This window comes from Panulirus ornatus, chromosome 32 (assembly GCF_036320965.1).
Source record: "Panulirus ornatus isolate Po-2019 chromosome 32, ASM3632096v1, whole genome shotgun sequence".
Classification (NCBI taxonomy): domain Eukaryota; kingdom Metazoa; phylum Arthropoda; class Malacostraca; order Decapoda; family Palinuridae; genus Panulirus; species Panulirus ornatus.
Genome location: NC_092255.1, coordinates 18,047,700 through 18,070,487, shown reverse-complemented (window position 1 = coordinate 18,070,487; position 22,788 = coordinate 18,047,700). Strand labels below are relative to the sequence as shown.

Sequence of the window (22,788 nt, the reverse complement as noted above, 5' to 3'; positions counted from 1 at the left end):
TGGTCGTGATGCGTGCGTCATTAAGGAGTCGAGGAACAGCTGGAAGGAACAGGTGCATCAGAGCTCCTGTAGCAGCAGGAACAGTAACTGAGGAGGAGGAGGAGGAGGAGGATAGGCAGGCCGGGCGAGGGGTTTGAGGAGCGAGTGAGTGTGTGTGTGTGTGTGTGTGTGTCAGTGTGGCGCTGCGGGCCGGAGAGAGAGGGGAGTCTCTACTGTAGCTCCGGGCTCGGCCGCCGCTCACGGCACCTACCGACCCACACACACCAACCCCGCCTGCCCGCCTGCCTTGCCTTGCCCTTTGCCTCTTGCCACCAGGTGCTACTCCTGACACCTTCCCCTCACTTGGGGGGGAGGACACACACCCTCCCACACTCTCCCTCTATCTATTTTCTCTCTTTCTTTCTCATTTGTGCTCTAATGGTGCTGTTGAGGTTTACTTCACCGCAACACTGGCTGACACGGAGGTGTACCTAACTCCTCCAGCATTCGATGACCAGGTCAGGTGCGCGAGGAACAGATCCGACGTGTCCTTGATTTAAGGAGTGGTGGAAGGGGTACTGGGCTCTGTGTGTGTGGGTGGACAACGACTCGCGTAGTTCGCGTGGAAAACTTTGCGTATTATCATGTACATTGATTAGGACGATTTAGAGAGAGAGAAAAAATATATGTATATATATATACTGAGCATAGAAATGTTAGATTTTGATGGATGGACATTGATTGTAATGTGATTAATCACGAGACGAAAGTGTTAAAAGATAATTTTGGTGTGTATACGTGGATAGCCTGGACATTACAGACCGATCTTCCAGTCTTGTTACTTGTGGGCGGGTATCGAAAGGTACACTGAAATATCCTGTAAAGTATATATATATATATATATATATATATATATATATATATATATATATGTATATGTATATGTATATTTATACATATACCTGACCAAGTACAGCGGGAACCGCCTGTTATATGTAACTCTGGGGAGAGTGTTTCCGTGAGACTGGTTGTGGAGGCGGCGGCGGTGGCGGGGGACGACGAGTGCTTCACACCTTCGTCAGTAACAGGTGAGTCGTGTTGACGCTTCCTCACCACGTGGGTCCCGTGGTGTGTGTGTGTGTGTGTGTGTGTGTGTGTGTGTGTGTGTTGACGCCTGAGTGCTGCAGACCTATACCTGCCTCCCGCCTTGGCCTCACTCTCTGCTTCCCTCCGCTCTCTTCCTCCTGCTTGTCGTTCATTTTTCCCCTCCATTTTGCTTCCTCTTTTTTCCCCCTCTGTCTCTCCCTTCCTTCCGCCTGCCTGCTATACTAAGCTCCCTTCCTTCCTCCCCGCCTGCTGTGCTTTTCTCCCTCCCATCCTGTCTTACCCTCAGCTTGCCTGTCTTCCTGCCTTGGACTTGCTTATCCTTCTTATGCCTACACTCCTCAGCACCCTCTCACCTGCTCCTCTACCTCCCTCACAGTTTGCCTGCCTTACGTACCTACCTCACCTATCTGCCTGCCTGCTTTACCTCCCTCCCTCTCTCGTGCGTGCCTGCTTCACTAACATGTTTTCTGCCTGCTTGCCGCTTGCTTACTTGCTTGACCTACTTTCCTTCCACCCGTTTGTCCTCCCCGACCTTCCCTCCCTTCCTCGCTCCCTCCTTCCCTCCCCACCTGCCTGCCGTACTTGCCCTCTCTCTACTCTCCAACCGTATCCATCTTGCTATACACCCACCTCCTTTCTTCTCCCTCCCTCGCACCTGCCTGCCCGTCCGTCTCCCAGTCAGCCGTCCTTACAGTAGGCCCGTCCACCTGGAATGCCATCCACTTACACTAGACCTGTGTCATGCCAGCAGGGGCGGCCCCTCGTGTTGACTGGTGTGTGTGTGTGTGTGTGTGTGTGTGTGTGTGTGTGTGTGTGTGTTGAAGGATTTTTGTGTAATTTGTGCATCTCATTAATATGATTACCCGCGACAGCAGCTGGTGTTTTGTATAGCTTAGGCATGAAATTCTTTATATGAAGACTGTTAAACGTGCTTTATCTATTACCTATATCTATGTCTTCCTTATCAACACCCATGAAATGACTGTTGCCTGTTGTTTGTCCTACATTAACGATGGTAAATCGTTACGATGGTAATTAGTGTCTCTCTCTTCCTTATTGATACTGGAGTAATTGTTGGTCTTCTGTGTTAACAAGTTCCATAATTCATCAAGCAGGAGGGAAACGACCCTTAGCACTCGGTGGCGTGACTGGCTGCCCATTGGATGGGTCAGGCCATTGCACCTCAGGGGGGGGGGGGGGTCCCCGTACGCTGCTGCCCAGCATCGAGCGATCTATGGGGGGTAACTACGATAGCAACATAACCTACCTGTCAAGGCAGTGGCTGGTAGGGCTACGAGAACGTAGTAGGTCCAGCGCCAGTGTTCGAATCCAGAGAAGAACGTCAGGTAATGTCTGTGCAAGCAGACATGTCTGACGCATGATGACCGAAGAGTGAGCGAGCTCAGTGTTCATTTAAAAGAAAGAGAGGTGAACAAGAAGAGAGTTAAAGAAGAAGTGGGAGAGAGGAGTGGGAGGGGAATTAATATATCCAGATGTTCAGAATGCAAGGGACACTAAGAGAGAGAGAGAGAGAGAGAGAGAGAGAGAGAGAGAGAGAGAGAGAGAGAGAGAGAGAGGGGAGAGAGAGAGAGAGCCTCTTAGTAAGGGTTGAATTCAAAGATTTGGTGTGGTAACAAACCGATGGACGAAGGTTTCCTCATCGGGCTGTGTATAACTCAAGACAAAGAATGCACATCAAGATAATCTGATCTGATAGTCTTGGTAGTATGCGATCCCACGAGATGTGACGCGACGAGGCGGATTAGATGGTCCGTGATGTTCACGACAATACAGTGAAGGTGGTGGTACGGGAGTTGTGGCATCGACAAGGGGAATGACTGCATCCTCACGAACAGTGTAGTACGTGGGGACGCTAGTTTGAGAATGCGTTCAGGGGAAGACGAGACGTCTCGTATCACACACACGCACACACATACACACACACATACACACACACACACACACACACAGACTGGATCTCTTGTTCAAGCTGAGGAGACTGACGGAAAACTCGCCTGCGATGTTCCTCTGGATTTGGAGGAGGAGGTCGATCCGTCTCTGCTCGAGTGTCAGTACTTGGTCGGCGGAGGGGGAGGGAGCAGCTTGTGTGGGGAGTGGATGAGGAACCCGACAGTCGGTGTGAAGTTCAAATGGCCTTATGGAGACTGAGACATACTCTTTCACCAATACACGTTTGGGAAACCCGAATGCCACAGCCGGAGGGTAGAACAGCGTTATAAGAAAGGAAACTATGGGGAGGCCAAGGAATATGGACACTTCGCACGGGGAATGTATTGAAAGCAAATACTCCAAGCGGCGTTTGCGTTATACGAGAGGAAGAAATAACAGAAATGATGAGGCAGAAACTTCAAAAAAAAACTCTTCTGTGATATCCATCTCGAGCAGAACACGCTATATAGAACAGAATAGACCGAATGACTCAGAGCGAAGTGAGTGTGGCGTCTCAAAGAAGCGGGAGGAGGACTCCAGTCGGAGGAGCTGATTGCCAAGTTTCCGGAGTGAATTGACAGTCGAAGATGCATCGCCTCCAGCGATATCAAGACGGGAAGGATGAGAGATCTCCACGAGACAGGATAGAAGCTCGTGTGAAGGAGATAAATCCTTGTGGAGCACACGGGCGCCGGAGAGGATCATGGCTCCAGTGTGTGTGTGTGTACAAGTGCGCTTAAGACTAGACAGACGACCTCAGGGGTTAAAAGGACTCTCGCCTTGAGGAACTGCTACCAAAGGAGTGGAAGGCTTACAGAGGGGGTCTGTTGCTGTGTGAATTCCCTCTTGTGTCCGTGTTCCTCCGCGGGACGACAGTATGACCACCCTGTTGATGAAAAGGAGGCACGCACAGGCCTCACAGAGCGTGCATACAGACGTGCACAGTCTTCACACTGATGAATATGAAATCAAGAAAACATAGGGGCAGATACTTGGGAAAAATACCGAAAAGTATCGTCATTTTCGTAGAGGAAGGAAAAGATATAATGCGATTCTTCACTACTTTTGTGATGGATTTGGAGCCGTTTCGTAGAGCCGACGGGGATGGATGGAGGACGTGTTTTCGTACCTGTGGAAGGGCGGCGCTTGACGCTACTCCCTGTAAGGAGACTAGAAGAAATGAAATAGCTTTCCAGGCAGACATATGAGGGAAGTTGCCTACGACGGACGTAGAGTTACTTCAACAGAAGGGAACGCAAAGGCACGTGACAGACGTTCCCTATATTTTTTTTTTTTCTATAAGTGACAGGTAACAGGGAACCAGATGGTCTTTGACGAGGTTATCTGTCACCGTAATCTTATTTGCGGTCGAAGCAGGATGGTAAAACAGACTCTCCATGGAGTGGCAGGGTGCGCAGACCCGACCTCCGACCTCCCCCACCTCTCTCACAGACATCGCGGAAATGTCAGATGGTTTGGCAGCGACCTTTAAAGAAAAATGCGAGAGAGAGAATGCAAGAAAGCAGAACCTCGCGTGTCATGCGACGCTCACCACCAGCAGCAGCGCCAGGCATCACCAGCCCGTTCGTTTCAGACCTTTATTGTTGTCCCCCCCTCAAACCAACCTACCTCCTCCCCCACACCATGCAAGGTATAAAAGGCACTCAAACAATAACCCCAGTCCATGTTTTTCCTGCCTGGACAATCTGCACGGACAAGAGCTCCTCTTTCCCTGGGTTGAGGATGTCAGGCGAGGGTGAGAAAACTTGAAGGAAAGAAAGAAAGGTTAGGATGTGAATGGAGGGGGTGTAGAGGACGGGGAAGGAAAGAATATGAGATGCAAGAGAAATTGGGAGGAGGGGAGAAAAGATTTACTCAGGAGGATATGTGTGGAGGTGGGAGGTGGGTAAGGAAGAGGAGGGTGGAGAACTTATAGAGAGAAGGGAGTTGGATGAGACTGGATAAGAAGGCGGGGAAGGCAGGGAGAGACAGAGAGAGAGGTGAAGAGGGTGTGTGTGTGTGTGTGTGGAGGCTGGCGTTGGTGGAGATGGAAGAGGGGAGGTCTTTGGTACTGTGGATATTACAACTCTAGAGCAGGTAAAACCCATCTACAGTTCGACAGCATCAGAATGTTCCCTCGTGTCTGTTGCTGCGACCAAGACAACTCGTCATACGTATTCATTAGCTGTTCTCACAAGTCCTGACCCGTGTATGTAAACGCGACATAAAGACCTTCCAAGTATGTGAAGGACTACGTCTTTGAATAGGAAAGATGTTACAAGATTTATTTTAAGCAAGCCGTGGTTACTCCCTAAACTCCCCATCTCTTATTCTTCCCAGAACTCTCCATCTCCCCTCCCACTCTTCCTCGACCTCCTCCTCCTCCTCCTCCTCCTCCTCCTCCCTCTGCAAGCCGAGCCGATCATTATGAAGGAACGAGACGACCACCTCGTCATTAGCGGGTGTAATGTATCTTACCATATCATCATCAGGCAGTGGTGTAGTCCCCGTCCGTACACCACAGCGTCCATCACGTTTCTCCCCCTCCTCCACCGGCCCCACTACCCCACGACGACCCCTACTCCGTGTTACACCACCTCCTCTTCCACCTTAACCTCCCCGTTAAATACCCTTTCCCCCTTCCCCTGGAGCCACGCCAGCCTCGGTGCGCCATAACCAGCCCTCGCATGGGTGGACTGTGTAGTTCGTCCTATAGACCACTGTCTTGGCTCAAGATCACCGTCCCAGATCGCCAGACCAGCAACACACCACACGCCCCCTCCCGCCGCCATCGCTGCTGCCACGTCCAGAAAACCCGTGTCCTCTGGAGTATGGGTTTTCAAGACTAGGTCCCACGGACGCCTAATGGGGATCCGTTGGGGGGGGGGGGGGTGGTATTTCGTAAGAGACTTCGAGAGGGTTCTCTGGCTTCCGAGAGCTTTGGAAACTTCTGATCTGGACCGCTGCACCGTTTGGACTCGCACCTTCCCCCGTGCCACACATCCATGTACCATTCCCTCATCTGTATCACTGTTTCTCATGGGCCACACCTTTTCCCTGACCCCATACGTCCCAGGGTCACACTGCCTGCTGGAGACCACATCATCCCTCTAGGTTCTCTCGGCTGTGTGACATCCTCCATTCCATCGCCTACGCACCCACCACACCGCCGCGAGATACCTTTATATATCCACGTGAGCCAAGATGATTAATGGTCTTACTCGACATAAATATGGGGCTGGAGGAAGGGTAGTTAAAGTGATGGATGACGAGCGGCAGACTGGGTAGGGGCGGGCGCCTGTGTGGAGGTACTCTCTGCCGGTGATGCCATCGGAAACCTTTATAAACTTGGTGAGATAAGCGAAAAGCCAAGAAAAAAAAACCTTGGCCACCCGAGCCGCCCCGCGAAGCGGTTACACCCAGATACTGGAGATTCTAAAACAGGTTCCTGCACTGTGAGACACGGAGTAGAAACGAAGTATGATTTATTCATCTTACGATGTTGTGGAAATGAAGTAGAGTCCCCCACCCGTATTGTGAACCGCTTGGCGTGGATACTGTCAGGACCCTCAGTGTCTCCACCAGTAGTGTGGACGGCTTGACGCGGGTGCCACAGGGGTGTCAGGTCCCTCGTCGTCTCCGTCAGTGGTGTGTGTGTGTGTGAGTGTGTGCCTGCCCAGCTCGGCTTGGGCGGCGGAGGGATGCGACGACCTCCGGCTTCTCCAACGTTTCCGCCGGCAGTATGGATGGTCTTGGCCAGGGCTGTGGAGGGTTGTGAGTATATCTAATCCTCGAAGCCCCCACAAGCGCTGTGGTCGACTTAGCTCTGGCTATGGTAGAGTGGAGTCATAATAATCCGTGGGGTATCTTCGCCAGCGAATGGGTTGCTTTGCGTTAGCGATGGAGTAAGTTAACGAACACTCGTTGTCTCAGCAAGTGGCATAAGAATGGCTTAATTTCAGAGAGTAGAGGGGTGTCAAGCATACTCGATGCCTCCTCCGTAGGTGTAAATGTTTAGGCTTATTTCAGCTTACCGACTCTGACTACTGAGAGAAAATTCTCGTGTGTTACCGAAATTCATTCCGTATTTTGGACACTGTTTTACTAAATGACTTCGAAGTGTGCGGTATTATAGAGAACATTATTTAGATTGGTTTAGTCGCTCTTCTCTGGACTCGTTGTAGTCTTTCTTCGTCTGTGACCAGATCTGGTGACCTGAAGTGAAAAGCATATTCCAGGTGAGATCTAACGAGGGCATTATATGGGATGAGTTCTGGGGCTCTTAGTGTCTGTCTAAATGGTGTGAATGACTGGATGTTCGCGGTTGGAGGGGTATAATGGCCCGCCAGTGTCTCCACTAGTGGTATAGATGGCTTGGTACAGGTGGTGGAGGATTACGAGTGCCAGACGGTGTGTCCTTCAGTGAGGGACGGTCAGTGTCCTCCACCAGGGGTGCAGATGGCGTAGTTTGAAGGGTTAGAAGCCACTGTATTATCCTCAAGCATCGTGGGTGATTTTGGCGTGGAGAGGATGCAGAATCGCATAGCTTGTTCCCTTCCCTCTCTTACCTTCCTTATACTCCATTCTTTCCACTTCTTTCTTCACTAACATCTCCTCTTTTCTCCCAACATTCTTCCTCCCCTCTCCATTCCCCAGGATCTTCCCCTTCCTTCCCTGACCTCCTCCTCCTCTTCCCTCCACCACCATCATCCTCCCAAAAGCCTTATAAACCAGATTATTAATATATATATATATATATATATATATATATATATATATATATATATATATATATATATATATACACTCACTTACCACGAGAATATTCCCCCTTCTTTTTTTCGGTACGCTTTTTAGCGACGATAGCTTTCGTTACGCTGTCAGTCTCTCTCTCTCTCTCTCTCTCTCTCTCTCTCTCTCTCTCTCTCTCTCTCTCTCTCTCTCTCTCTCTCTCTCTCGTAATATTCGGGAGTATTATTAAGCATCGCGCCGCCTCCCGGGTGTTGCTGTGGGGCCAAATTATGAAACGATGCCTCGCGCGTTATACACATGTGTGTGTGTGGATCTTGCACGACGGTGGTCGAGCACGCCGGGTAGCCGCTATCGTTCACTTCCCTTTACTCTTTAATGGGTAACTCGTACCGCTTAACCGACGGGCTGATGAGCGTGTGCCAGAACGCGTGGGGCCGCACCTGCTGTGGAGAGTGGATGGGGCAGTTACGTGTGGGAGGGAGTTGAAGAGGTGTGTGGGAGGAAGGAGGGTGAATGAGTGTCGGTCGAGGGGGACGGTTTGTGTGAGGAATGGCGGTGTGATGGAGTGAGTGAGTGTTTGGGGATAGGGGGAGGTGATGGAAAAGAGTGTTCCGTGGTGAAGGAGTGTCGGGGGAATGGAAGACTGGGAAGGGGAGGGTCCTGCAATGGTGGGGGACTGGGAGTGTGTACTATGGGGGCCCCTGAGGGGAAAACAGGAGTGAGGGCTGGTGGAGGAAGAGGAAGAGGAGGAGGCGTGTAAATGGCATCGTCGTATGATCCACTCCGTGTAAATGGCAGCGTCGTTTGATCCACTCCGTGAAAATGGCAGCGTCGTATGATTCACTCCATGTTAAAGGCAGCGTCGTTTGATCCACCCTTTGTAAATGGCAGCGTCGTATGATTCACTCCATGTTAAAGGCAGCGTCGTTTGATCCACCCTTTGTAAATGGCAACATCGTTTGATCCACTCCGTGTGAATGGCAGCGTCGTTTGATCCACTCCGTGTAAATGGCAACGTCGTTTGATCCACTCCGTGTAAATGGCAACGTCGTTTGATCCACCCTTTGTAAATGGCAGTGTCGTATGATCCACTCCGTGTAAATGCTAAGGGAGCCGAACATAAGTAGATAGAATACATTAAGTCAGATTCAGTATTAACAATTTTCTCACCATGATTTACATTACTTTTGCCTTTCCTTCATGAAGGAAGGGTTGAATACTGTCGTCCAGCTTCCCCGGCGGCGTGATCTTTCAAGCTGTTCCTGCTGGCGATTCCTCGTTAGTACTCAAACCTGTAGGCAGAGAGACCACTTGGAACTTGGGGACTCCCGACGAGTGTTGAGTGTAGCAGGTCGCGCTGCAACACCTTCCTTAATAGTATTCAAGTCTTAATAGAGAGCTAATTCAGCCCCCCTCGCTGTCCTGTTCATCTCAAAGTCCCTCCATTATTAGATTGTAAGTGTGTTGATTGAATTAGCGAGAGGCGGGAGTAAATACGATGCGCGGGGTGTGAGGGACGGGACAAGTCGGTGGTGGTAGTGGTGATGAGGTCGGGACGGGTGGGTGGTGGTAGTGATGATGAAGACGGGACGGGTGGGTGGTGGTAGTGGTGAAGACGGGACGGGTGGTTGGTGGTAGTGATGATGAAGACGGGACGGGTGGATGGTGTTAGTGATGATGAAGACGGGACGGATGGAGAGTGGTAGTGATGATGAGGGCTGGACGGGTGGATGGTGGTAATGATGAAGACGGGACGGATAGGGGGTGGTAGTGCTGAAGACGGGACGGGTGGTTGGTGGTAGTGAAGACGGCACGGGTGGGTGGTGGTAGTGATGAAGACTGGACGGGTGGGGGTGGTAGTGATGATGAAGACGGGACGGGTGCATGGTACGTGGGAGTACATGAGAAGGACAGATATCTGGAGACCTGATTGGTTCATGATGAGGCTATCTTTGGTCATATGTACTTGTGAATGGAACAGGATAGTGAATCATAGGGCTCCTCTCCACCCACTACCCCTTCTGGCTCAACCTCCGGCAGACAGGAGAAGGCTGTATGGAGAAAGTACACTGTCGTGGAGATTAGGTAGGGAAGTGTGAACGGGAAAGGTTCCCTTCTGGAAACAAAGTCCTACCACGCTGTGGCAGGACTCTGGAAAAGGAAGGGTAGAGGGTCCATATGGATGATGAAAAGTGTGGGTGCCAGGACTTCGCCTTGGGGTAACCTCCTTGCCACGCGAAGCCAGTCGGACTCCCTGTCATTTGATGACACTCGTCGTTTCTTGGCTGTGAGAGGTACGCAAGGGAAGGAGCGAGATGGTGGTGATGGTAGGTGGGGAGAGGAGGTGTGGTGGTACTGATGGCTGTTAGGGAGTGTGAGTTATGGAAGGTGTTGGGGGTGGGGGAAGCGGCGGTGAGGTGGCTCGGGATGACTGACAGGAAGGGTGTGTTGGTGGGCGGAGGCCCCGACGGGATAGTGGCGGTTGGGGGGGGACTTGAGAGCGTCGCCACGGGGATTGGTGAAGTACATTTCAATTACGTTAGTGAATACGGGGTGCGTCGGCGGCGACGCGGAGGGGGCAGAGAGGGGTTGCTGAGGGGAGCAGAGGTGTCGAAGAGGTCGGGGGTAGGAGGGAGGAAGGCTGGATGGGTGAGGAGGGAGGAAGGAAGGCTGGGTGGGTGAAGAGGGGAGGAAAGTTCTGAAGGGGAAGGAAGAATTGAGGGAATAGAGATGTAGTAGAGGCGGGACATGTGCGGAATGTCAGGAGAGATGGGGAAACACGATGGAAGAGGAGGAAGAAAATGTTTGCTATGAATGAGGCAGAGTGTGAGACGGCGGTGTATATGCGACGAGCAAGACAAGCAACACAGAAGGAGGATCAGATAGTACAACCCTTAATCGTAATACGATGTAAAGTGTTGTTGATTTCGCATCTCCCGTTCAGTTTTCACTCCCAGGACAGTAGCCGGAACATAGTTTTACCGTGAAATATGTCGTCTTTCTTCTTCTTCTTGTAGTAAAAGACTATGTAACTGTATCGACAGCTTAGGTTAAACATTGGTTTTGGTCTCGTCCGCTGTACGGAGGACACGAACTGCCTGAGACAGTTCCAACCAAGAGGGCTGTCAGCTTGCTGATGGGCGGGCCGACTGGAGGGGAGGGGGAAGCACAGATGCACTCTGGCTCGTGCGAAGCCACAGGACAGAACCTTTTATGGGAGGCCATCTAGGGAACGCGCGCCTTCTTGGACCACTCCGCTGGGTTACCCAGGGGGGGGGAGGGAGGGGAGGGGGCGTCGAATTTGGATGAGGTGCGACGGGGACTATGGAGACGGTGAGCAGAGGGACAGAACAGACAGACGGCAGATGCTGCTCTGTATCTCTCTCTCTCTCTCTCTCTCTCTCTCTCTCTCTCTCTCTCTCTCTCTCTCTCTCTCTCTCTCTCTCTCTTCCTCTCTCTCTTTCCATTTTATATAGGAGAGAAAGAAAGAGGGTGTTAAAGTTGGGTAGTGCATACAGAACATAGTAAGCTGAAGGTGATGGTGTGGGTGTATAGGTGTGTGTGTGTGTGTGTGTGTGTGTGTGTATGTTGGTGTTGGGTTCATCATAGGCAAATATAGGCATTTCTATTTTCGCATTTTTGGTCGTTACTGGTAATCAATCACTGTAAGACCTGTTCCTCTTCTTCTTCTTCTTTCGACTTGTGTAACTATGGTGTACAGAGCATCAGAGGGTGTCATGCAGTCTGACTTAACATGTATACATGAAGAAAGAATTGATCGTCCGACTTGGTCTTTCGTTTCGATGTCTCTGTTTTGTTAAGAATTTCAACCGTGTTTTCCTCTTGATTAATGTCTCTAGCAGTTGTTCGATCCTCACGGTGAGCGTGCGAGAGGCTGCAGGGAGATGGGGAGGGTGTGGGGTGACGCATTTCAAGAGTGAGAGTGTGAGAGGACACAGCAAACTCGTGGCGTAATTCTAGGTCCTCAGAGTGAGTGTTTGAGAGGCCACCAGAACTGGGAATACAGTTCTTTATCCTCAGGTGGGATGGATACAGCGGGTCGGAAACACAGTTCAGGGTCCTAAAGGATGAGTGACACAGTGTCAACGAGGGCGTCAGAAGTCTCTGCCACACCCACCGGACGTGGCACAGTCCTACAGTCGTACGTCTCTGCCACGCCCACCTGCCGTGGCACAGTCCCACAATCATACGTGTCTGCCACGCCCACCTGACGTGGCACAGTCCCACAATCGTACATGTCTGCCACGCTTACCAGCCGTGGCACACTCCCACAACCATACGTCTCTGCCACGCCCACCAGCCGTGGCACACTCCCACAATCATACGTCTCTGCCACGCTCACCAGGCGTGGCACAATCCCACAACCATACGTCTGTGCCACGCCCACCAGCCGTGGCACAGTCCCATAATCATACGTCTCTGCCACGCCCACCAGCCGTGGCACACTCCCACAATCATACGTGTCTGCCACGCCCACCAGCCGTGGAACAATCCCACAATCATACGTCTCTGCCACGCCCACCAGCCGTGGCACTCTCCCACAACCATACGTCTCTGCCACGCCCACCAGCCGTGGCACACTCCCACAATCATACGTCTCTGCCACGCCCACCAGCCGTGGCACAGTCCCACAACCATACGTCTCTGCCACGCCCACCAGCCGTGGCACTCTCCCACAACCATACGTGTCTGCCACGCCCACCAGCCGTGGCACACTCCCACAACCATACGTGTCTGCCACGCCCACCAGCCGTGGCACAATCCCACAACCATACGTCTCTGCCACGCCCACCAGCCGTGGCACACTCCCACAATCATACGTGTCTGCCACACCCACCTGACGTGGCACAGTCCCACAATCGTACGTCTCTGCCACGCCCACCAGGCGTGGCACAGTCCCACAACCATACGTCTCTGCCACGCCCGGAGTTATCTTTACATCAACGTCAGGTGGATCAGCATCTTCCCTCGGACCCCCCGGGAATCCTTCAGGCAGGAGCAGTCGCTCCTCACTCCCGGAAATTGACCACATTCAGTCGACTGAACTTTACAGGATTTAGGACGTTAGCTTGAATGCCCCCATCCCTGAGAAGGGGACAGGATGGAGGGAATCCTACCCACGTATATCCTGCGTGTCGCTGAAGGCGACTGACAAGGGGCTTGGGGGGGGAGAGCGGCCTGGGGGCCCGCGTTGGAAGTCCTCCTCTCCTGTATCATCACTTTCCATAAGGAAGAGGAAGAGGAGGTGGAGATCAGAGGAGTATCCTTCCTCTGCTCGAAGACGCCGTCGCCTGCAATGGTCACGCCTCCCTCCCGAAGGCGGGGAAGATGGCGAGCAGGTGCCAAAATGAAAAAAAAAATGAACGGAAGGAGGGAAGAGAATAGTTTGTGTGGGCACCACTGACTGAGGATACTCTTAACACACACACACACACACACACACACACACACACACACACACACACACGAGAAATAGATTAGATAAATGGGACAAAAAAAAAAAAATAGGGGTGGGTTGATGAGCGGCGTCTCCCTCGTCATCAGTGTTACATCCCATCCCCTCCTGAAGGAGAGGAGACATCCTTCGGTCGTCGGTTCCTGTGGCTTCAGCCTCGTCAGTGACCGCCCCCTCCCCTTCCCACCCACGCCAGATGTCACTCCTCCACTGGACGTTGTGGTAACTCCCTCGTTCGTTTCCTTTTCCTCCCCAGAGATGAGAAGAAAAAAGATGAGAAATACATATTATTATCATCGTTTCCGATTCTCTCTCTCTCTCTCTCTCTCTCTCTCTCTCTCTCTCTCTCTCTATCTCTCTCTCTCTCTCTCTCTCTCTCTCTCTCTCTCTCTCTCTCTCTCTCTCTATCTATCTATCTATCTATCTATCTATCTCTCTCTCTCTCTCTCTCTCTCTCTGCCGCCCCCGCGCTCGCGCCGCCGGGATCGGTCATTTGAGAGAGGATCACAAATTCCCCGGGCGGCGATTACGTGGCGGGCGAGCCTGATTGATAGGCCCGTCCCCCCCCGCGTCCGTCATGTAGGATAATGATTTTGACTCGGCATATTCCCCCTTTCCCCCCCTCTCCCTTTCCCCCTCAGGTAAACTAATGGTGAGGGGAGGGGGTTGAGTGAGGGAGGGGGAGGAGGGTGGGTTGGGTGGTGAGGGGATATAGGGTTGGGTGAAGAGGGAGGGGGAGGGTGTTGCATGACGGCGGTAACTTGGCCCATTTGTCGCCCGTGTCGTGTTCTCGGTGCCCCTTGCATCCAAAGCCGATCGTCTGTTTCCTTCTTTTGATGCCGTCCCTCCGAAACAGCTGTGTGGCTCTCGAGGCACACCCATTTTTTTTTTTGATGGGGGAAAGTTAAGACGTTGGTCAAACATGGTCGGGTTCAGTTCTTTATGTAAGCTCTGACGACACGGGCAGTTGAATGTCTTGATGAAGACCATCTCATTAACGCTGTCTGTACATACATCACATGTTATATTCACATGTAAATGATTGTAAATAGTTTTATCACATAAGAATACGTAATGTTGACATGTAAATCACTGTAAACAGCTTACCACTGCGCACCTGAGGGTTGAATCCAAGGTACCGAGACAGCAGGCTTACAGCGTACCACTGGACCACAGCTGGGACAGAACCTGTCTCTTTGGAGTTGCTGTCTAAAGCTAAAGGGTCCCGTCCACTCACTGTGGGTTTTATGAGGGGGAGACTCACTGTGGGTTTTATGAGGGGGAGACTCACTGTGGGTTTTATGAGGGTGGAGACTCGCTGTGGGTTTTATGAAGGTGGAGACTCGCTGTGGGTTTTATGAGGGGGAGACTCACTGTGGTTTTTATGAGGGGGAGACTCACTGTGGGTTTTATGAGGGGGAGACTCAATGTGGGTTTTATGAGGGTGGAGACTCACTGTGGGTTTTATGAGGGGGAGACAATGTGGGTTTTATGAGGGTGGAGACTCACTGTGGGTTTTATGAGGGGGAGACTCACTGTGGGTTTTTGTGAGGGGGAGACTCACTGTGGGTTTTATGAGGGAGAGATTCACTGTGGGTTTTATGAGGGGGAGACTCACTGTGGGTTTTATGAGGGGGGAAGCAGGGCCGCCCACACTCTGGCCACGAGGACGCTGCAAACCAGCTCACGGGCATCTCTTTGGTGTCTATATATCAGAACATGTTACGATTGCTCGCCCGAGAATCGAACCCAGGCTACCAGGAACAGCAGGCGGAAAGCGTAGTCCTCATAGACCTTCAGATAATCTTACCTTTCAGGTACATTGTATTGATCTCGTGCTGCGGTAACCCACATTACGGTTATCTAGGGGAAAAAGAAAACCTTTTTTTTCAAGTGGTAAAGTAATAGACTCACATCCTTGAAGATAACAGGTTGTAGAGTGAAGGACACCATAAGTGGGGTTTGGAGGGACCCGAGTCCACTTGAGGGAGGAAAGAAACAGACTGCTGCCTACAGCCAGCTCAGGATATACCATCGCTTGCAGTACGTCTTGTAGGATGTGGTATGGCCAGGTAGGTGATGTGTCGCTGTGATCTAACCAGTGTGCAATGGCACACACAAGAGATCCTTTCCATCTACTGCATCACATGTATCTCCGAGATGTGCTGTGTACTTCTGCTCTAGTCACCCACAGGTGCTGTAATGTTGCAAAACACATTTCCTGCGATATATATATATATATATATATATATATATATATATATATATATATATATATATATATATATATATATATATATATTGCCTCTGATTATAACAGGTATAACTTGCTCTGTCCAAAACACAGACCGTTAGGGGCTTCACAGGCTGGAAAAAAGTAAGGTTGGGTTGCTCTTGTGTTGGATCTGTGGCAGCTCATCTTTATGTATCCCGGAATCCGCAAAGAAAATGTAAAGGTTATTGCGAACATTCGAGGGGGTAACTTATGCACACAGGGTGCTAGACATGTTCAGCCACTCGCAGAATCTGATCATGGTAATATAGCATTGTAATTCTCGGGTTAATGATGTAGATATGATGGAGTTGTTTTACCACCGGAGTCTCACTGTTGTGCTCGAAATGTTGTAATGCAAGACATCACGGGGTCTTATATTTCAAGATGAACTTGTTATCTAAAATATGTGTAGACGAGATGATTATCTTTTACGATAATGAAGTACGTATGGAGACAGAAGGGAGAACAGCGAATAGGCAAGACAGTCTCTCCAGTTCATCCTCCCGTTCTTTGCTCAGTAGAACACGTCTCTTGGGAGACGGCGGACGCCTTTTGCTAGTCTTTTGTCCTGGTCAGCTTCGCACTGAGTGGGGGTTCGTCCCGTTGGCAGTTCGTTGAGGTTGTCTTATGGGAAATAGCAGGGCACAGCTGCACGTCTCTGGTCCTCCTGGTGGTATCTGGTCACACTCACAAGACCTGCACGTCCACACTGAATGCAGCTTGTGGAGTTGCCAACGCCCTTCGCCTTCTCCGTCCGCAAGCTCAATGAGGGAATCATCTCCTCACCTGTAAAACCCGTTTGCTGTGAAGTGGAGTTGCACCCACTCCTCGCCTCTCTCTCTCCTTCGTCTTTCTCCGTCAAGAGGATTACCTCACTGTTTACCAGGGGGTAGGTGTATGCACCCACCCCCTGCACGTCTCTTGGTCGCGGTACCTTCACAGTGCACAGGCCATACCCTCCTCCTCCTCCTCCTCCTCCTCCTCTGTCATCATAAAGCCTGTCTGCAGAGTAATGCGCGGTCGCTCCTCCACCTCCATCCTCCTGATGCAAAGCCCGAAAGGCTTTTCTCCTCCTCTTACTCTACGGAGGTTGTCTGGTGGTGAGTGCCAGTCAGCCATATGGGATTTTCTGACCACCGTCGCGTTTAGGGGAATGTCTTTTCTCCCCACTGGACGGAGCTCGTTTCTTGCGTAGTAGCTGTGGCGGCGGTGGCACAGCAGCAGCCGACCGTGAGGGATTTTCTGAACCGATTGCCGTCGCTTACTAGAGGCCCTTCCCCCCTTGTTTCTTGATGGAGCCGGTCTTCCACGTCGCCTTTGTTGGTCTCTGCCGCAGCAGCAATCACGTTGAGAGAGCAGGAGGGGGAGGAGGGTATACCTTGGCTCTCCTTACTGTACGCAACTGCTCTGATTGGGAGTGGCAAGCACTTACTTACCCTCCCGGCCACTCTCGTGCTCTAGGAGGGAGTGCCTCGTCTCCTCCGTCCGTCCCTCACCCTGCCCTGCCCTGGCTGGCCCACTAAGTCAATGGGTATCCAGGCGGCGCAAGACAGGCTACTCGGAATGGACTGCCGAGATCTGTGCGCCGAGATCTGTGCTTCTCCGTCGTGATTTCACCTCCAACATTTTGACGCCGCATGACCCTCGGTGCGATTCATTGAGTCACAGGAGGCACAGGTCAGGTGCCCCTCTCTTTTCCTCGTTTTGTATCTTCGCATTACTCGTACTACTACTACTACTACTACTACTACTACTACTACTACTACTACTACTACTACTACTACTACCACTACTGCTGCTGCTACTACTACTAGTATTACTACTACTACTACAACTACAGCGGCTTTCCGAGAAAGCGCTCGTCTTGGAATGCTGTCTCGCACTCGAGTTCACTTCCGTCTCACGGTTCGTTGGTCGGGCTGGAGTCCACTGGGCGATGCAAGCCTCGCGCGGAGAAGGGGAAGGAATCGCCTCTCTCTCTCTCTCTCTCTCTCTCTCTCTCTCTCTCTCTCTCTCTCTCTCTCTCTCTCTCTCTCTCTCTCTCTCTCTCGTCCCTCCTCTTGCCTCCCTTCTTCCCCAGCGAGCTAAACTCTTGCCTCCCTCGGCCCGGCGGTAAATCTAAGGAACGATCTGTCCCTTTGCCTAGCGACTCGTGAACGAACGACCAAATCCTTTTCTCGGGAAGAATTGGGACTGGCGGCAGCGTGGAGGCTGCTTGAGTCCAGTCCATTGGCAACTGCTGAGTTACACATTGGAAATGGTTCTCTTCAGCTCGACTTCCAGTCCAGCTCTTGTGTTTGCGGCCTAGGGAAATTATAAGGCGAACGCGTTGAGAATGTGACTATGGTTCGGAAAATTAGCGTCGCATTCACAGCGTTGCTCGTGCGCATCCGGAGTTCATGACAACAACAAGGCAAGGAGTGAGGTTCCCCGTGAGCTTAAAGAAAATTTCTGTTAAGTCAATTATCGTAGCCAGGAGGAGCAGCAGGAGGAGGAGGAGGAGGAGGAGGAGGAGGAGGGGGAAGCTGAGGCTGCTGCTGCTGTTGCAAGGTCGTCTGCCGTGCATCTGCCACCATCGCAGGCACATGGAGGCTCCTGGTTGAGGGGTCCCCGACCATCGCAGCGCCCGCTTTGTTGTCCACGATTATCATCATTATTGTCCGCGACGTTTGAAGGAGTCTGGAGGGACGGCAACTGCTGAATAAAGAATCGTGGACCCGAAACTTGCTTTTGTAGACTTTACGTCCGGTGGACGAGGAAGACTTACAGTATGGAGGCGCTGTCAGACTCGGCAAGACACTAAATGGACTTACATACACAGACTTTATACACGTGTGTGTGTGTGTGTGTGTGTTTTACCCTCATGTTGCCCCGTCTAAGACTTTGCGTATATGTACTGTGATTTTACTCCAATGTATGTATATATGTATGTATGTATGTATGTATGTATGTATGAATGGATGGATGTATATATACGTGAGAGTTTTACACTCATGTTGCCCCGTGTGTGTGTGTGTGTGTGTGTGTGTGTGTGTGTGTGTGTGTCTAAAACATGCACATGACAGATGAGCAATATATATATATATATATATATATATATATATATATATATATATATATATATATGCCGTTTGTCGAGTGTCATAATTACAATCTGTCTGCAGTGTCATTTTACAGTACGACACAGCAATGTGACTCTCAAGTTTTAACAACCTTGTGGTAATGTTAAGCATGACCCGAGGGTGATGATGTCTTCTAGCATAAGCTCCTTCAATCGTGAGGCCCCGAGATTGCTATCAGTATGACCCTCACTTTGATATCTAGCCGTAATATCGACAGCTGTTAGTGTGGGCAGGTATTAAAAGCTGTCTGTAAACTAACCGAGTGTGACGTGCACCTGGAGGATAATGGTAATAATAATGATTATAATGATGATAATAATAATGCAAACTATGTGGGCGAATATGTGAGCATTTCTTCGTCTGTTCCTGACACTGACATGGGAACATATATATATATATATATATATATATATATATATATATATATATATATATATATATATATATATATATATATATATATATTATACGATGTGTGTGTGTGTGTGAGTGATGATGGTGTAGCGGTGAGTATACAATGGTGGCATGATGGGGAACAATTGCCTCCCAGCGTTATTGGGCCTCGATGGAAGCTCTTCAAATGGCGCTGGTCGCCGCGTCCGCTCCATGATACACATCCATGCGTTATGTGTATATATATATATATATATATATATATATATATATATATATATATATATATATATATATATATATATATATATATATCCGTTTTTGTGTGTGGGGGATCGTGTGTGGAACGCTTCTGGCTAGTAGTGATGCTGGTCTCGTGTTGGTGTTATACGCTGATGATGACGGTGGTTTTGGTGGTGGTGGTGGTGTCGTCTGCAGTAGTGGTCCAGCCTTGGCGTGATCTCCTCCTCCTCCTCCTCCTCTTCCTCTTCCTGCTCTGTACTGGACTCCACGCCGCTTTTCTTTACTCGCTCTCATAGCTTCCCAGCAGCTTCTCTTTTCATGTTTCCTTTCCTCCCGTTTCTTCTGCATCGTTCCAGAATCTCTGATTCCTTGGTGGTTTTTCCCCCTCCCCCTCGTGATCTCGTGTCGTGTAATTTTTGGCCCCATGCGTCATGCGCGTCTCATCCCCCCTTCACCTGACGTCTGTCTTCCTCGTATATGCGTTTCTCCTCCTCGCCTCAATTAGCATGGAATGGTGAAAGACGTATTTTGTTTAGAACGAAGTGAATGCCGTTCGGAGCGCCTGTCCCCGTCTCGACTGGAATGCAGCAGCGGCTGCGTGTCTCCTGGCTGCACCGCTATAGAATACAGATATGCTGCCTGAGACGGAGGACGACGACGGGGGGTCCTCTCAGATTACCCTCACATGCCGCTTCAGTACCGTGGCGGAACTGCAGAATTAATCTTTTCCCCCTGTGTCTCCCTTTCCCTCCTTCCCTCTCTCTCTCCCTCCTTCCCTCTCTCTGTCTCTTGCCTCCTTGGAGCACGTCGGTCGTATCTCTCTCTCTCTCCCTGCGTCTCGTGAATGCTAATAATCTCTCGCCTTTGATGTGTTTCTTGATGTTTGCTCCCTCCCCCCATACCATCCCCCCCAACCCCCGTTCGTCATATACCCCCCCTTCTTTCATCTGTCCGTCTCCTCTCTGTCTGTCTGTGTCATCGTGGTCTCTCGTATCTTCCTTCAGCGATTTCCTTCCATCTGTCATTCTCATCTTTCTCGGTGTTTTCTTCTTCCCTCCTCCTCCTTCTCCTCCTCCTCCTCCTCCTCCTTCCCACGTTTGCTCAGTCTCGCCACTTCTCCTCCGTCTTGATTATCTCTTCTCTTCCCCCGTTTCATCTCTCCCTCTCCTCCTCTCTTTCGAAGTCTCTTCATTCTCTCTCTCTCTCTCTCTCTCTCTCTCTCTCTCTCTCTCTCTCTCTCTCTCTCTCTCTCCCTCATTCCAGTCGGTCTTCCCGCTCGCACTGCCGTGCAACAACGCACCTTGACTATAATTGCCGGAGTGGAGGAGACGTGGGATACGCAGATATTATTAAGACGAAGATAAGCTTGGTACTGAGGTTGTCTTAGGTAATGATGCATCGGGCGGGCTCAACAGTGTCTGAAAGGTTTACCACAGTGATCTTCAGTCTCGCGCCCCGTCAGGTGATGGTCAGTCTCGCGTCCCGTCAAGTGATGTTCAGTCTCGTGCCCCGTCAAGTGATGTTCAGTCTCGCGTCCCGTCAAGTGATGTTCAGTCTCGTACCTCGTCAAGCGATGTTCAGTCTCGCACCCCGTCAAGTCATGTTCAGTCTCGTGCCCCGTCAAGTGATGTTCAGTCTCGCGTCCCGTCAAGTGATGTTCAGTCTCGTACCTCGTCAAGCGATGTTCAGTCTCGCGCCCCGTCAAGCCATGTTCAGTCTCGTGCCCCGTCAAGTCATGTTCAGTCTCGTGCCCCGTCAAGCCATGTTCAGTCTCGTGCCCCGTCAAATCCTTAACAGAGACAGAATTATGAACAGGTTGCTGTGCCGTTCTTACATATCTTCATAGACATATAAAGGCCATCATTAGATGGAGCTTCTGTTACTGTGTTTTTCCACACTTACAATATTTGATTTTTTTTTTCATGTTTTCCTCAATATTGCAGGCGGTCAGAATTGGCTCTACCACAAACCAGCGCATGGAGATGTTTTAGCTCGCTGGTATTTAACCTGAAAGTCTTCTTTTTACTGATTCCTTTTGGACGTCATGGGTTTTAGGAGCATTTTGGTAAGAGGTGGGCGGGGATGGTGTGGGTGGATGTGACAGTCACACGCGATGCTCAACCATGGGAGTCGATGCCGTAACGCCATAGGGAGCCTGTTACACCACCATGGGAGGAGGTGGTGGGGTAACTTGGGGGATGTCCGTGTGGCATATGCTGCCCCCGTTGTAAGGGGAGGAAGCTGGACGATGGAGGTGTTCTCGATGTTCCCTCTGCCTCACCACCACTGGAAGTGTGGTGCTACTCCGCCGTGTTGGGAGTTGGAGAGATGTGGTACGCCATGCGTCAGGTGGTGTAGGCCCGTCCTTTACGCCTCCACCACTGGCGCGGGTGTTGCCGACGCAGGGCGTCCCACGACGCCGCCGGTGGGAGCAGCGGGCGTGGAGGGATGCCAGCGCCTCCCACATCACCATGGGAGGTGGGGGTAGATGGTTGGGTGAGTGGAGGAACGAGCCAACAGACCCCAACACGGCAGTGGATGCAGGCCTAGGGTTGGGGAGGGAAAGGGAAGGAAGGGTGAGGTGAGAGGTGTGAGGGAGGGAGAGAGGGAGTGCCATGTCACAGCACCATAACAATACCACCACCAACAGGATGTCCCATCCTGGAGGTTAAGGGAGTGGCGGGCTGGCTGGCTAGCTTCCCTGCACAGCTTAGGGCTTGGGGGACGAACTCTTGAAATTCTCGTTACTGTGTGGCTGGGTGAGTTACGACGACGACCTGCTCCTGCTGCTGCTGGGTCTTTACTCTCTCTCTCTCTCTCTCTCTCTCTCTCTCTCTCTCTCTCTCTCATTGGTAAAGCGATTACTTTTTCGTTTTTTAAATCATTGTTGCAATAGAAGGATCAGGGGTCAGAGGTGTGTGTGTGTGTGTGTGTGTGTGTGTGTGTGTGTGTGTGTGTGTGTGTGAAACTAGCTTTGAAGTTATACTGTGGTCAATGTTTCATTATTTTTTTTTTATTTGTGTGTGTGTGTGTGTGTGTGTGTGTGTGTGTGTGTGTGTGTTGGGAGGGGTGATGGTGGTTGTGAGGTGAGCAATAACCATAGACAGCGTCAGAAATGATGATGATAACGAGTGTGTGTGTGTGTGTATGGAGAGAGAGAGAGAGAGAGAGAGAGAGAGAGAGAGAGAGAGAGAGAGAGAGAGATAGTGTGTGTCAGCCAGCAGATATAGGTCAACCATGGTCGCTTGAGGCCTCTGTATCAGCCGGACGTCAGCAGGTATCAGCAGTCGTGGGTCCAGCCAGCCATGCCCACCGAGGCGTCTGCGTCAGCTGGACATATAGTGGTAAGGGAGAACATAAGGGAGAACGTGTCATATTGGCATAATGCAGGACACTCTAGGCCATGAGACCGTACCCCTCCCGTACCACTATGGTCCCTGCAGGTTTATGACTCATTAAGGTTGTTTTGGGGCTGGTGATGGTGTGAAAGG

The 22,788-nt window shown here is 50.9% G+C and overlaps 1 protein-coding gene across 1 annotated transcript in view; it reads left to right on the top strand.

The window, feature by feature from the left end:
- The first annotated feature begins 303 nt into the window (after window positions 1-303).
- The window catches only part of LOC139759084 (uncharacterized), a 785,422-nt gene continuing 762,937 nt past the window's right edge, over window positions 304-22,788 (top strand). The window contains exon 1 of the mRNA XM_071681033.1: window positions 304-1,067. The gene's annotated coding sequence lies outside the window, so the exon portion shown is untranslated. The remainder of the gene's footprint in view (window positions 1,068-22,788) is intronic.